Consider the following 13,836-nt stretch of genomic DNA (forward strand, 5'->3'; position numbering starts at 1 on the left):
ATTTTCCTAATTCAAAAAAATGGCTATCCTATGCAAAATTATTAAAGGTAGGAAGAATGATTTTTTTTTTGAAAGGTAGAGTTAGGGAAAGACAGAGAGAAAGGTCTTCTTTGTATTGGTTCACTCCACAAATGTCCGCATCAACCGGTGTTGAGCTGATCTGAAGCCAGGAGTCAGATCTGAACCCAGGAGCCAGGAGTTTCTTCTGTGTCTCCCATGTCAGTGCAGGGGCCCAAGGACTTGGGCCCTAGCAGAGAGCTAGATCAGAAGAAGGACAGCCAAGGTAGGAATGGGCACTCATATGGGAAGTGGGAGCCACAGGTGGAGGCTCACTCCACTATGCCTCAGCCCCAGCACCTGCTCATTTTTATGTTATCAATATCCAGAAATTTAAAGTAATCTCTCAGCATCAGACAAATATAGCCAATGAAATTCAGTTGTACCTGCTGTGAGTTCATTGATTTATAGTTATTTAGAAACATTCTGTTATAACAGCCAGAGGATGCTTGTTCAACTTGGCGTAGTATATTTTAGACAGAATTCCAATGGTCTTTAGTAGCTTAAACATGTCTACATGCAGTGAACATATAACTTTCCAAAAACTGAAGTTTCCTTAAACTGCCAGTAAATATATTTACATGCATTTTATATGCCATACAGAAGCACATATTTACACTTTGTGCCAATTAATTTAATCTATTATACATTTTATCATAATAAAGTATGCATTGAGTTGAAAGATCAAAGTAAATTTATAATGCGGAAGATTTTTATTCCGCCATTTTACCCTACCCAAATTCTACCTCCACATTTTTTTTTTTTTTTGACAGACAGAGTGGACAGTGAGAGAGAGAGACAGAGAGAAAGGTCTTCCTTTACCATCGGTTCACCCTCCAATGGCCGCCACGCCAGCGCACTGCGGCCGGCGCACCGCGCTGATCCAATGGCAGGAGCCAGGTACTTATCCTGGTCTCTCGTGGGGTTCAGGGCCCAAGTACTTGGGCCATCCTCCACTGCACTCCCTGGCCACAGCAGAGAGCTGGCCTGGAAGAGGGGCAACCGGGACAGAATCCGGTGCCCTGACCGGGACTAGAAGCCCGTGTGCCAGTGCTGCAAGGCGGAGGATTAGCCTAGTGAGCCGCGGCGCCGGCCTCCTCCACATTATTTTTAACAATTTATTTTATTTCCATTTGTAACGCAGTTGGATCAACTGAATCTGATAATATTTTTACACTTTAATTCTTCATTTATGAATATTTTTGTTGTACACTGGTTACATAGGACAGTATGTAAGAGTATAAAACCACATTTCCATTACTCTGCTGTCAGCATTCTTATTTGATTGTTTTCCAGTCTTTTACTGGTAATCTCTGCACCAGCAAGCATTTCCACTTGTAATTTAGAAACTATTCCTTTTTACAATGTCTTAAACATATTTCATATTGGTTCTCTTCATGATATTGTCTGATATTGACTAAATAACATTTTAGCAATAAATCCATTAACATATGGTTAGTATTTACTTTGAGTTCTCTCTGAATAATTTAATTTTCTAAGAAAAATGTATTTGAAGTTGCTAAATATTTGTTGATTCACTTGGTGATTTTAAGCTCTCCTAATACTTGAAAGATTTTAAGTTCTTATTACTGGATAATTTGTTTTTTTGCTTTAATCATATCTACTCCAGTGTCATTACAAATTGTCCTACATTTGTTTGTTTCTGTCCTCTTATCCTGCTAAATAAAAAGCAAACAGTGTGGAGTAAGAGTTTGGAAAAAACTACAAAAAAATTTTGCAAGGGACTGGGAAAGAGCTATTTTATTATTAGTAGTAGTAGTAGTGGCAATTGTCATATTTACTTGAAAGTAAGAGTTACAGAGAGAGAGAGAGAGAGAGAGAGAGAGAGAGAGAATCTCCCATTTTCTTATTCACTTCCCAAATAGCAGGTTTGGGCCAAAACAAAACTAGGAGCCTGTAACTTCCTCTGGATCAGTTCCATATTTGTAGAAAGTGGAAATATACTTTCATAAAACTGTTATTTCAGAAAAACAATGAACTGAGAAAATGTGATTTTATGATTAGAATAAACACATAATGTATTTTTTGTAGTTTTCTTACAAAAATACTAAAATATGAATACTTAAGATATAATAAATATGAGTTATTCAAGTAGAAATCATTTAACATGTTATTATATTAACAATAAATTTTTGTCCAAAAATTTATCTCTGACATTATAGTGCTTGATTTATTCTCTCAGCTAACAGATAATCTCATTAATTTCTAATAATGAGCTGAACTGAATTTTCACTTAAAGACATGCCACGTTAGCCCATATTTTCTGCATATGGAAGATATATTATTTTAATGTTGAAAAGATGATTTTAAAGTTTTCTGTTGGGATTCTTGAGGGTAAGTAAAGTGCTACTTCTATGAAAGATAAGCTCATACAGAGGAATAATATTTTTACGAAAAACATTGATTTTTTTTTTTATTTTATTCCTTTAGCATAGAGTAAAAGAGCTTCTATCCAGTCCTTTAAACCTTGCTCACATCTACTGTAACAATTTAGCAGGTGGGTGTCACTTGGCTGCTTATTCTTTTCCTCCCAAGGTAAATTTTCCATCTCATCCCCAAATCAGGACTAAGTAGGACATAAAAAAAAATTAAAAAAATAAATGGAACATGATTGATCTAATATGTAGAGAAGTTAAGATTTTAATACATCAGTACTCAGGTCAGAAAATAACCTTTGGAATTCTTTTTTTTTTTTTCATAAAAAAATTCTCTAGGAATACGTCAACATTAAGAGATATAAGGAAACAATATGATTTGCCTTTTCAAACTATGTCCCTGTTTCTTACACAATGGCCCAGTTAAACTAACAAATCAACTCAACCATATTTGAAAAGATCCACTCCCTGTATCCCTTTTTGTTTTATGAACTCAATGCAAAAACTAACTTGCTTTGAAGAAGACATTGAGAAAACTGTATCTTTTTCAAGTGGTAATGGTTTCTAAACTTCATTTTTTCTCATCAGATTATAAAACATAGACCCTGTTGACTTTCAGGGCGCATTATATTTATCAACTATTTTCACTTTATTGCCATGCCCTATGGTTGTGTGCCTCCAGTACCTGGGAAGCCAAACAGGATGTTCTGTAAGGAACAAAAGCCTTTCCCCAATTGGAATCGAGGATATTCTTTGTGTCAGGGTTTGAGAAATGGATTTTAACCTGAAGATAGCTCAAATAATATACAATATTGTTTAAACAGTTTACTTAACAAAGTGGACATGTCTTAGTATCTGATAAAGCATATACTTTTGTGACATATGATTAGCACATCAAAAAAATGATCAAAAGACAAATAAGCTAAAGAATATGCAGAAGAGTAGAAGAGCTGAGGAACTAGAGACAAATGACGGATTTTGTGTACATAAATGTAACTATTACAGCTTTGAATGAATAATGACAAATAAAATAAAATAAAAGGTATATATGAGTATCAAAGTAGAATGCCATAGCCTTGAATAGAGGAAAGAGAACTCTGCCTCAGAAATGGGAATAAATAGGTAAGGATGATGCTCACTTCAGGAGCCTATATGCTAAAAAGGGGTATGGATAAAGTTTGGGCTTTTTATATGAAAGTCTGTGGGATGAACAATTAAACATATTCCTTGTTGTAAATAAAAGGATTAAATGGCACATATTCCAGAAACAGAGGGTGGTCACAAGACAATAGTTAGAATAATGAATTTGTGAATTTCAGTCTTTCCAGGGAAACCATCAGAAAGTGGGTTCAGGAACGAGAATTTAGCCTGGTGGTTAAGATACCCATATCTCCTTTCAGAGTGCCAAGGATCAGTTCTCAATTCTGGCTCCTGACTCCAGTTTCCTGCTCATATAGACCCTGATAGTTGATCATAATGGTTTAAATAATTGGGTTATTTTCATTTATTTATGAGACTTGATTAAGTTTTCAGCTCTTAGCCTTGGCCCAACCCTGGACATTGTGAGCATTTGGGGAGCCAACAGACAAGAGTGTCTTGTCTCTCCCTCTCTCCCTCTCTCTCTCTCTCTTTGCCTCTTAAAACAAATCTTTAAAAGATGGGAAAGAAAAGATCAACTCCCAAAAGATATTTACTGGGATATTACAGTGTTTTTATTCCAGATGTAAAACAGAAAGTATAGAGACAACAACAGGGTATAAACTAAAACTACTGCGGTAAGAATTTGGGACTAGAAATGCATAAGTTTAAAAATAAATATATTTTTAGGCCGGCGCCGCGGCTCACTAGGCTAATCCTCCGCCTAGCGGCGCCGGCACACCGGGTTCTAGTCCCGGTCGGGGCGCCGGATTCTGTCCCGGTTGCCCCTCTTCCAGGCCAGCCCTCTGCTGTGGCCAGGGAGTGCAGTGGAGGATGGCCCAGGTGCTTGGGCCCTGCACCCCATGGGAGACCAGGAAAAGCACCTGGCTCCTGGCTCCTGCCATCGGATCAGCACGGTGCGCCGGCCGCAGCGCGCCGGCCGCGGCGGCCATTGGAGGGTGAACCAACGGCAAAAGGAAGACCTTTCTCTCTGTCTCTCTCTCTCTCACTGTCCACTCTGCCTGTCAAAAAAAAAATAAAAAATAAAAAAAGATAAAAAATAAATATATTTTTAAAATATATAATGAAATAGAATGAGTAGTATAGATAAAAATTTGACATTGTATAAGATGTTTCTAATATGAAGTACCAAATATAAAAACAAACAATATCTTTTTTCTTTCATAAATCATTTATTCACAGCTGATTTATTGTACTGTTGGATAGATATGTGTGCACATGTACATTGTGGTCTCTGCATTTTAACTATACTGTTACACTTATTTTTAAAAATGCTTATTTTTAATATACTTGGTCTGTTAAGCTTAAATAAATGTATTGTTTCTTTACATACATTTTCTTTAACCTCTAAATATCCAGGTCAAGCTCCTTAAAGTTAAATATTCCTCACAGATGAATTCTTGTTTTTTCCTGTGAAATCCAGTAGTCTTCAATTTTATACCATCACATTACCACCCATATGCAAAATTCTATACCATCACAGTACTAACCATATGCAAACCTTCCTCTATTTTATACTTATTGTTTTACATTTTTAATGTTTTCTTTTAGTGCTAACTTTCTACAAGATTTTCATCTCATTTTTCCAAACACATCATACATGTTTGACATTTCAGAATGCATTGTTTTTAAAGGAATTAAATAACTGAAATGCAAATAGATTTGAGAGACCATAAATGAGCTACATAATTTAATCTATTAATGATGCCAATATAATATGTATTCTTGTAGCAAATTCGGGAAATGTGAGCCTAAAGCAAGCAGTAGTTTCTGCAGCTTATTAGATGCAAAAGCAAATTTGCAAGAAGGAAGCAGAGTTGCAGAGGTACAAAACATGTAACTACCTGAGGGTTTCTGTACTCCTGTTCTTCCTTTGGCAAAATCATGTTAGGCTATACATTTTCCTTTCAGCCTAAGTTCAACTGAGTTCTGTCATTTGCAATAAAAGAATCCTGAATAATACATAAAGTCTCAATTGAAGAAAGCCCTCCAGGTATTGTGAAAGCATATGTTAGAAAGCAGTGAATTTCACAGATTTGCAGTCAATAGTTTACTATTCAGAATATGCAGAGTGGGTATTAGCATTTCTTAATACCTGGTGTCATAAAAATAGTTTATTCTGGCCTCAGCATGAATATGTTGCATAAGTAGCATTTTATGTATACATGGTACTCTCCTGAAAACTAGCTCAAATGGATTCACAAAATAACAAAATTACTTTGTTACAAATAGATCTTGTATATGGAGTAAAATGTTATTATATTGAAATATGATAAACACTAACATGCCTATCTCACAAGTAAGAAATGTGGTTTACCAACTCATTCCCTTGTTACCTCTCCTTAATCAACTGGTTCAAACTTATACCCTAAGATCAGCACTAACCAAAATATTGTGCTCATCATTTCTTTGTCTTTCATATAAAATTGCCACATATAAAAATGTAATAATTTTGTATATATATCTGCAAGTTATATTTGTTCATGATTTTATATATGTGACATAACAACATTAAGTTATATTTGGCTCATATTTATCATTTCATATTATGTGTTTGAGAGTCATGCAACCACAGCTTATCAATTTATCAGATTTAATGTTGTCCTTTCTTAATATAAAATTAGTTGTCAATCTCTTTGATTGTAAATGAAGATACTGGGCTCATTCTAGTTTCTTGAGATAAAAATAAGATCAAATGCTGCCAAAAATATTTTTAAAATGTTTCCTGTGTAAACATACAATTGTATTTTAGATATGTTCACCTAGAGGAAGAAATGCTGAAATATACAGTGTGCATATCTTCAGTGCAATGAAGCAGAGCCAAATTGTTTTCCAAATTGGTCATATAATTTATGCTCCCCACCTGCAGGATGTAAAACCCCTGTTGCTAGACTTCACTGCCTGACACTTAGTACTGTCATTTAATTTTTGCCAGTCTGGTAGGAGCGGAATATTATTTCAGCATGATTTTAATTTGATTTTCTCTGAAAATAATAAGGTTGAATATATTTTCTTGTATTTATGGAAAACTCATTTTCTTCTTTGTAAATGCCTACTTGCCTTTTATACATTTTGCCTAATTGTCTATCAATTTTTTTTCTGTATGAATTTCAAAGTGTTCTTTATAAAATGAAAATATTAATGCTTCGTGATTACATGTGCTGTGAATAGCTTTGCCACAAATATAGTTTATCTTTTTAGTCCCAATAAGGCATCAATGATGAAGCATAGCTTACAACTTTAAGATTATCTAAAATATTTTCATTTCTACTTTTTTTGTCTTAAGAAACTCTTTCCTTCCTGTAAATCAAGGGATATTCTCTATATGTCTTCCTAAAAGTTCTCATATTTTGCTATGTCTCCTGAGCTTATAATCTATCATAGATGGAATTTTGGGCATTGTGTAATGTACATAGTACTTTCCAATTAATAAACATGATTTGTTTCTCTATAGTTTAACACCTTTCAATAAATATTTTTCAATTCTCACATTTTAGAAAAAATTGATGTTTACCACATTTTATTTTATTCCTCAAAGGCTTATTTTTTGCTTATTATTCAAATTTTATTTTAAATTTGCCATTGTACAAAATGATTGATTTTGTTCTGTGTGTGAGGGACCTCATTGCCTCACAAGTATTTTCATTTCTTTTTCATTCATAGTCAGGCTGTAACACATAAGCCTTTTGGAAGAACTATTTCTGAGATTTCTCTGTATACAGGCATGCTTACAGAGCCATAGTTTTCAACAGCTGGTTATGAGTAATTAGAAGAAATATAGTGCAGAGCTCTCAAGTAGTTCTCTCTTACTAAACGGTTAGGCATTTTCTCCTAGTTTTAGTTCTTCCGCGTGAACTTTGGAGTCAGTGACTCAACGCTCAGCAACCACTGAACCATGAAATAACTTTGGTCTGGAAGCTTCCCACCAAGCACGACAGGGGCACCGGGTTCTGATGCTGCTGGAGCTGACACAATTGTGTTCTGCCTTCTTTCGCACATGAGAATAAATCTGTGACCATTGCCCAAGTCTCAGTTTTTCTCCAAAAAATTCTTGACTCTTAAATCAACAGATCTTAATTGTGATAGTGTCTAATTATCAAGAAAAAAAGTCCTTTAAGCATGCCTGACAACAGGAAAAAAAATGGACTTTTTTTTGCTAAATTAAAAAATAAAACGTAATTACCAAATAAAATCGGCAGACTTCTGTTCCCTAAAATGACTGTTTTTTGATGAAATGCCTCATAAGAAGTACTATTTCATGCAAGAGTGATGAATTGATTTCTGTAGAATGTCAAAGAGAAGTGTTTTTTTTTTTTTTATGATTGTTTGTATTAATACTGCTAAAATTGTGTTGAAGAGTCAGGCATTTTGCGTCTCTTAAAGCAAACATGGATTTGTTATCAGCTAGCAGCAAGGGAATATTTTCCTTGTCAAGAAACACTTGCCATTTTGAAGTTGTACAGTATCAAGCAGAATTATAAAACGAAGCATTCACGTTTTGATGATCTGTTTCCTCTCCATTGACAGCTAAGAAAGGCTAAAGTTGCACAGCTGCTACATTCCCATGATGCATGTACTTTTACCTTTATAGAAAGCAATCTAACTATTCTTTTTAGTATGCGTAAGCATAGAAGACAGACACAAAATGAAGGTCCTGAAACATACTTTGAATTTTTCTTACGGCATCTCCTCTTGCTAATGCTCACTGGCTTGGGAAGGAAAATTAAGTGGATGATTCATGAGGGTTAAACACTGCCAGCTGATATCTTTTACTAGCTGCAGATGGAGCAGTTTCTTCTTAAAAGCAAAGTTCAAGTCTTCATGCAAACAACAATTAGGAAAGTTAATGAGACTCATTTTACTTAAACAATTCTAGTTCAGCTGTGAGGAAGCTCAACTATTGAGCAGGTTATGAGACAAATGTATTTAATTAAATGATGTCACTAGTAAGCAGCCCAATATACTCACTTTCCCAGCACTGTTTGTATGGACGTTTTATCAAGCACATTTCTGTCACCTTCTTGCTTTCCTGCTATATTTTCTGTATTCCTTACTTTTCTAGGCCATCTCTAACTTCTCTAATGAAGTATATATTGTATATCTTCTATGTGCTAAGCTCTATACTAAATCTCTAAAATACACATTTACTGTAACAAAGAGTTCTCGGTGACACAAGTTTCAAATCGGCACATCATTTGAGAATCATGCTATTAAGTCTACACAAAAGTAATCATAGTAAGTTAAGACTGCATATTTCATAGTCACTTATAAGTATGCTGTTAGAACATTTATGATGCCCCTAAAAATTTCATGAAATTAAGAATGTTCTTTAATCATTAAGACAAAGTTTCCAAACAGAAAACTGTGAGAATGCATGGAGAAATGAAAACAATTTGATCTTGCTATGAAAAATTCCCCTCTCTATAGCAAATTTGACTTTCATTAAATTGTTTCTTTTCTAGTGTATGATAAAGAATGCTTAAAATCCTATGTAATTTTGACTACTTGTAAATCTTTTTTTAACTTTGGAAAGTTATAAGGAAATATGGGTTTGAATGTTCCTTTTATAATAAAAATAGTAAGTGTAAATATTAATGTACTGATTCTTAAAATTTAAATAACCATCACAAATATCAACTTCCAGATAAGAAAATCTAGACGTTCAAGGCATGTTTTATGACAAATTCAGGTTTCCTACAGAAAAAAATAGATCTTGTTTAAAAAATTAATGGAGAAATAAATACTTGTTAAAGACAAGGAGCTACAGAATAATGACAAGGACATTGATGATTCCAGGAACATTTATTTTCTGTGGGACCATCATTGAGAAATCCCATTGATTTTTTTGTTATTCAAAACCCTTAAATGGTTGTTCAAATCTTAGAAGACAGTTACCGGTCCTGGCATCCCATATATGTGCTGGTTCGTGTCCCAACCAATCCTTTTCCAGTCCAGCTCCCTGCAGGCAGTCCGGGAAAGACAATGAAAGATGATCCAAGTGTTTGGGCCCATGCCACTCGCATGGGAGACATTGAAGACACTCCTGGCTCTTGACTTCTGCCTGGCTCTGCCCTGGCCTTTGTGGCCATCCGGGGAGTGGCTCAGCAGATGGAAGCTCTCTCTCTCTCTTTCTCTTTCTCTCTCTCTCTCTCTCCCTGTCTCTGCAACTCTGACTTGCAATCAAATCAATGATTTTTTTTTTAATGAAGACTGCTACCAAAGTAATTTTTCTGAATGTCAACATTGAATATATAACTTCACAAGTTATAGATAATGAAAACAATTAACCTTCCCCTAATTAGCAAGCAACCTTTTAGTATTGGAGATACATACTTATATGTCTAATTCCTATGATTTCTAGTATATGTGCCTGTTCCAATTTTCTTGATTTTATCTTACATGGTCGGCCCATGTGCTTGTTCTGTTCCAGGACTTATTAATAATCATATGATTCATTGGAGTTCAGGACATGCTATCATTGGAGCTGAGAACACTTCACAAGCAAGGTTATTTTCTGATGTTTTCCTACCTTTCTTCTCTAAAGCATAGGCCTAAGAGAACTTCCCTGAACTATCTCCCCTGAAAGTGAATCATAAAACCTTTACAAGTCAGGTGTTCTTCCCTGTCCTCACAGGAAATGAACAAAGATGCAGAGACATTAGGAAAAACATGAACAAAAAGGCCGCTTCTAATAAATTGCCAGTAGATCATATTCCCTTTTGTGCAATCAAACCTTTACTCCACTGTCTGTTCTTCATCCACCTAAGTATAGAACAATTTTCATTGTTTCTGTGAGTCTCCATTTCTGAAGCTGCTGTGTCATATAAAGTTTTGCTTAAATGCATTGTGTGTGCTCTTTTCTTGTTAACATGCCTTTTGTCATGGGGAGGAAGCTTTCCTTGAGCCTTGCAATTGTCAAAGAAAAAGAGTTCTTTTCCTGTAGTCACAGCCTTGCTCTGTCCTTTTGCCTTGGTGTGCTGACTCAACTCACCCTGTCCAGAACTGCTTTGCTCTTGCTCAGATGCAAGAGAAGGTATCATTTCCACACTTATCTCTCAGGTGTCTGTCAGCAGCCCACATCAGGTAGACACACATCTATGAATTAGCTATCACAACTAGAGAGCAGGTGCCTTTGAATTAGAGAAAATAAGACCACTTATTCTTTTGATGTAAATCAATACTTACTTAAATCTATTAAGCTCAAAGTATCTTACGATGTAGCTATTGTGTTAGATAAAAGACCTCCACTCATTAGATTTGTATAAATCCATTCTCCCTTTGGAAGATAATGAGTTTTAAGATAATTTTAAATAAAATTTATAACTACCTAGGAGGTATCTATCTACCAAAGACAGCATTGTATCTGACAACTTTTTTACTTATAAAGCTATAAAAGGGCAAATAAATTTCACTGAGAAAATGTGTTAAACTAATTCATAATTTTGAATGATTATTCTGTAATTCCAGAAAGCTAAGTATATAAATAAGGTTATATATATATATATATATATATATGTAAGTGAATTGCTTAAAGCAATAATACAACATTTAGGGGCCAGTACTGTGGCACAGTGGGTTAATGCTTGGCCTGAATCACTGGCATCCCATATGGGCGCCAGTTCGAGACCCGGCTGCTCCACTTTCGATCCAGCTCTCTGCTATGCCCTAGGAAAGCAGTGGAGGATGGCCCAAATCCTTGGGCCCCTGTCCATGTGGGAGACCCAGAAGAAGCTCCTGGGTCCTGGCTTCAGATAGGCGGCAGCTCTGGACATTGTGGCCAATTGGGGAGTGAACCATTGAATGGAAGACCTCTCTCTCTCTCTCTCTCTCTCTCTCTGCCTCTCCTCTCCTCTCCTCCCCTCTCCTCTCCTCTCCTCCCCTCTCCTCTCCTCTCCTCTCCTCTCCTCTCCTCTCCTCTCCTCTCCTCTCCTCCCCTCCCCTCCCCTCCCCTCCCCTCCCCTCTCCTCTCTTCTCCTCTCCTCTCCTCTCCTCTCCTCTCTCTGTGTAACTCTTCTAAATAAAAATAAATAATTCTTTTTTGTGTGTGTGACAGGCAGAGTGGACAGTGAGAGACAGAGAGACAGAGAGAAAGGTCTTCCTTTACTGTTGGTTCACCCTCCAATGGCCGCTGTGGCCGGCGTGCTGCGGCCAGCGCGCCGCGCTGATCCGAAGCTAGGAGGCAGGTGCTTCTCCTGGTCTCCCATGCGGGTGCAGGACCCAAGGACTTAGACCATCCTCCACTGCATTCCCGGGCCACAGCAGAGAGCTGGACTGGAAAAGGGGCAACCGGGACAGAATCCAGCGCCCAGACCGGGACTAGAACCCGATGTGCTGGTGCCGCAGGCGGAGGACTAGCCTATTGAGCCATGGCACCAGCCAAAATAAATATATCTTTAAAAAATAATAAAACAGGGGCCGGTGCTGTGGCACAGCAGGTTAATGCCCTGGCCTGAAGTGCCAACATTTCATATGGGCACCAATTTTAGTCCTGGTTGCTCCTCTTCCAGTCCAGCTCTCTGCTGTGGCCTGGGATAGCAGTGGAAGATGGCCCAAGTCCTTGGGCCCCTGCACCCGTGTGGGAGACCCAGAAGACACTCCTGGCTCCTGGATTCGGATTGGCATAGTTCTAGCCATTGCAGCCAATTGGGGAGTGAATCATTGGATGGAAGACTCTCTCTCTCTCTCTCTGCCTCTGCTCTCTCTGTGTAACTCTGACTCTCAAGTAAAAAATAAATAAATCTTTAAAAAATAATAAAACATTTAGGTAGGGGAAGGATTTGAGGAAACAGAGGGAAAACCTTTATTATCACCTTGCACTTGCATTGCTTGAACATTATTACAATATGATTTAGTGTATTTAGCAAATAACACATGATAATGAAGCAAAAGTAATATCAAGATTAACAATTAGTTTGAAATTAATAAATAATTGTTAATGTCATTATAGATGTTTGAAAAAAGTTAAAAAATAAAAATATGAACATAAGCCATTATTCCTCCAACTGTTCTTTCTAATTTTCCACTCTTCCTTGTTTTTTTATGTACTTAATTAGTTTTTGCTTGTAAGCTTATTGCTGCCTTTAGTTATTGCCTCTTGCCTCTTTTGCATTCTGCTTAAGTCCTTGTCTTGGCCCCCACTTGTCTCGGGAAGCTTTACTCACTATTTTCCATATTCTTGAGCTATGTACCCACAATCTAAACTTACAAGTGAAGCAAATTTTGGCCTTAGAACATTCAAATTTATTGGCCTTATCGTCTAACTGTTTTGCTTATTTATTTTCATTTTATTTGTAAAACTGAAAAAGAGGGAGAGAGGAGCTGGTATTATGGTTTAGCAGGTAAAGCCACCCCCTGCAAAACCTTCATCCCACATGGCTGTTAGTTTGTGTCCCAGCTGATCCATTTCCAATCCAGCTCCATGCTGATGGTCTGGGAAAAAGAGTGGAAGATGGCCAAAATGGGTGGGCCTCTGCTACCCACATGGGAGACCTGGAAGAAGCTCTTGGCTCCAGGCTTCAGGTTGGTCCAGCCCTGGCCTTTGTGGTCTTCTGGGGAGTAAACCATCAGCTGCAAGATCTCTTTTTCTATCTCAGAAAGTAATTCTGACTTTCAATTAAATATATAAATCTTGAGGGTAAAAAACAAAAAGAGGGAGAGAGTCATAAAGAGACAGAGACAGGGACAGACGGCTGGACTCTTCCATCTGTTGATTCACTTTCCAACTGTCCACAACAATCAGGGTTGGTCCAGGCCAAATTCAGGAGGCTGAAATTCAAGTTTCTCTCAGAGGTGGCAAAGATACAATTATTAGTTCAGCTTTAAACTCATCCCTCCCATTAGGGCATTAGTAGGAAGCTGGAACAGAAACGGAGCAGCTTGGACTCAACCTGGGCGTTCTGATGCATGATGCAGGCATCCCAAGCATGGATGCAAACTCTACCTTCAAAGCCCTCCTCTTTATTGCGTATTCAGTTTCATTTAAAGGCTAGTACAGCTCTGGTTCCACACACAGTGATGACAGTGATTTGAAATTGGCTCACCCCAATTGACAACCCCAAGGATGTCCTATATTTCCTGAACTTGGTGAATTATTCCTATGCTTACACATTTGAACATACTTCTAATATTTATTTTTAATGATATGTCTGTGATTGTGTGGTAAGTAATAGTTGTCCTCTGATAAATGGCACAGACAGAGCTGTACTCATGGATCTGTAGTCAATGC

This window comes from Oryctolagus cuniculus, chromosome 6 (genome assembly GCF_964237555.1).
Source record: "Oryctolagus cuniculus chromosome 6, mOryCun1.1, whole genome shotgun sequence".
In the NCBI taxonomy this organism is placed as follows: Eukaryota; Metazoa; Chordata; class Mammalia; order Lagomorpha; family Leporidae; genus Oryctolagus; species Oryctolagus cuniculus.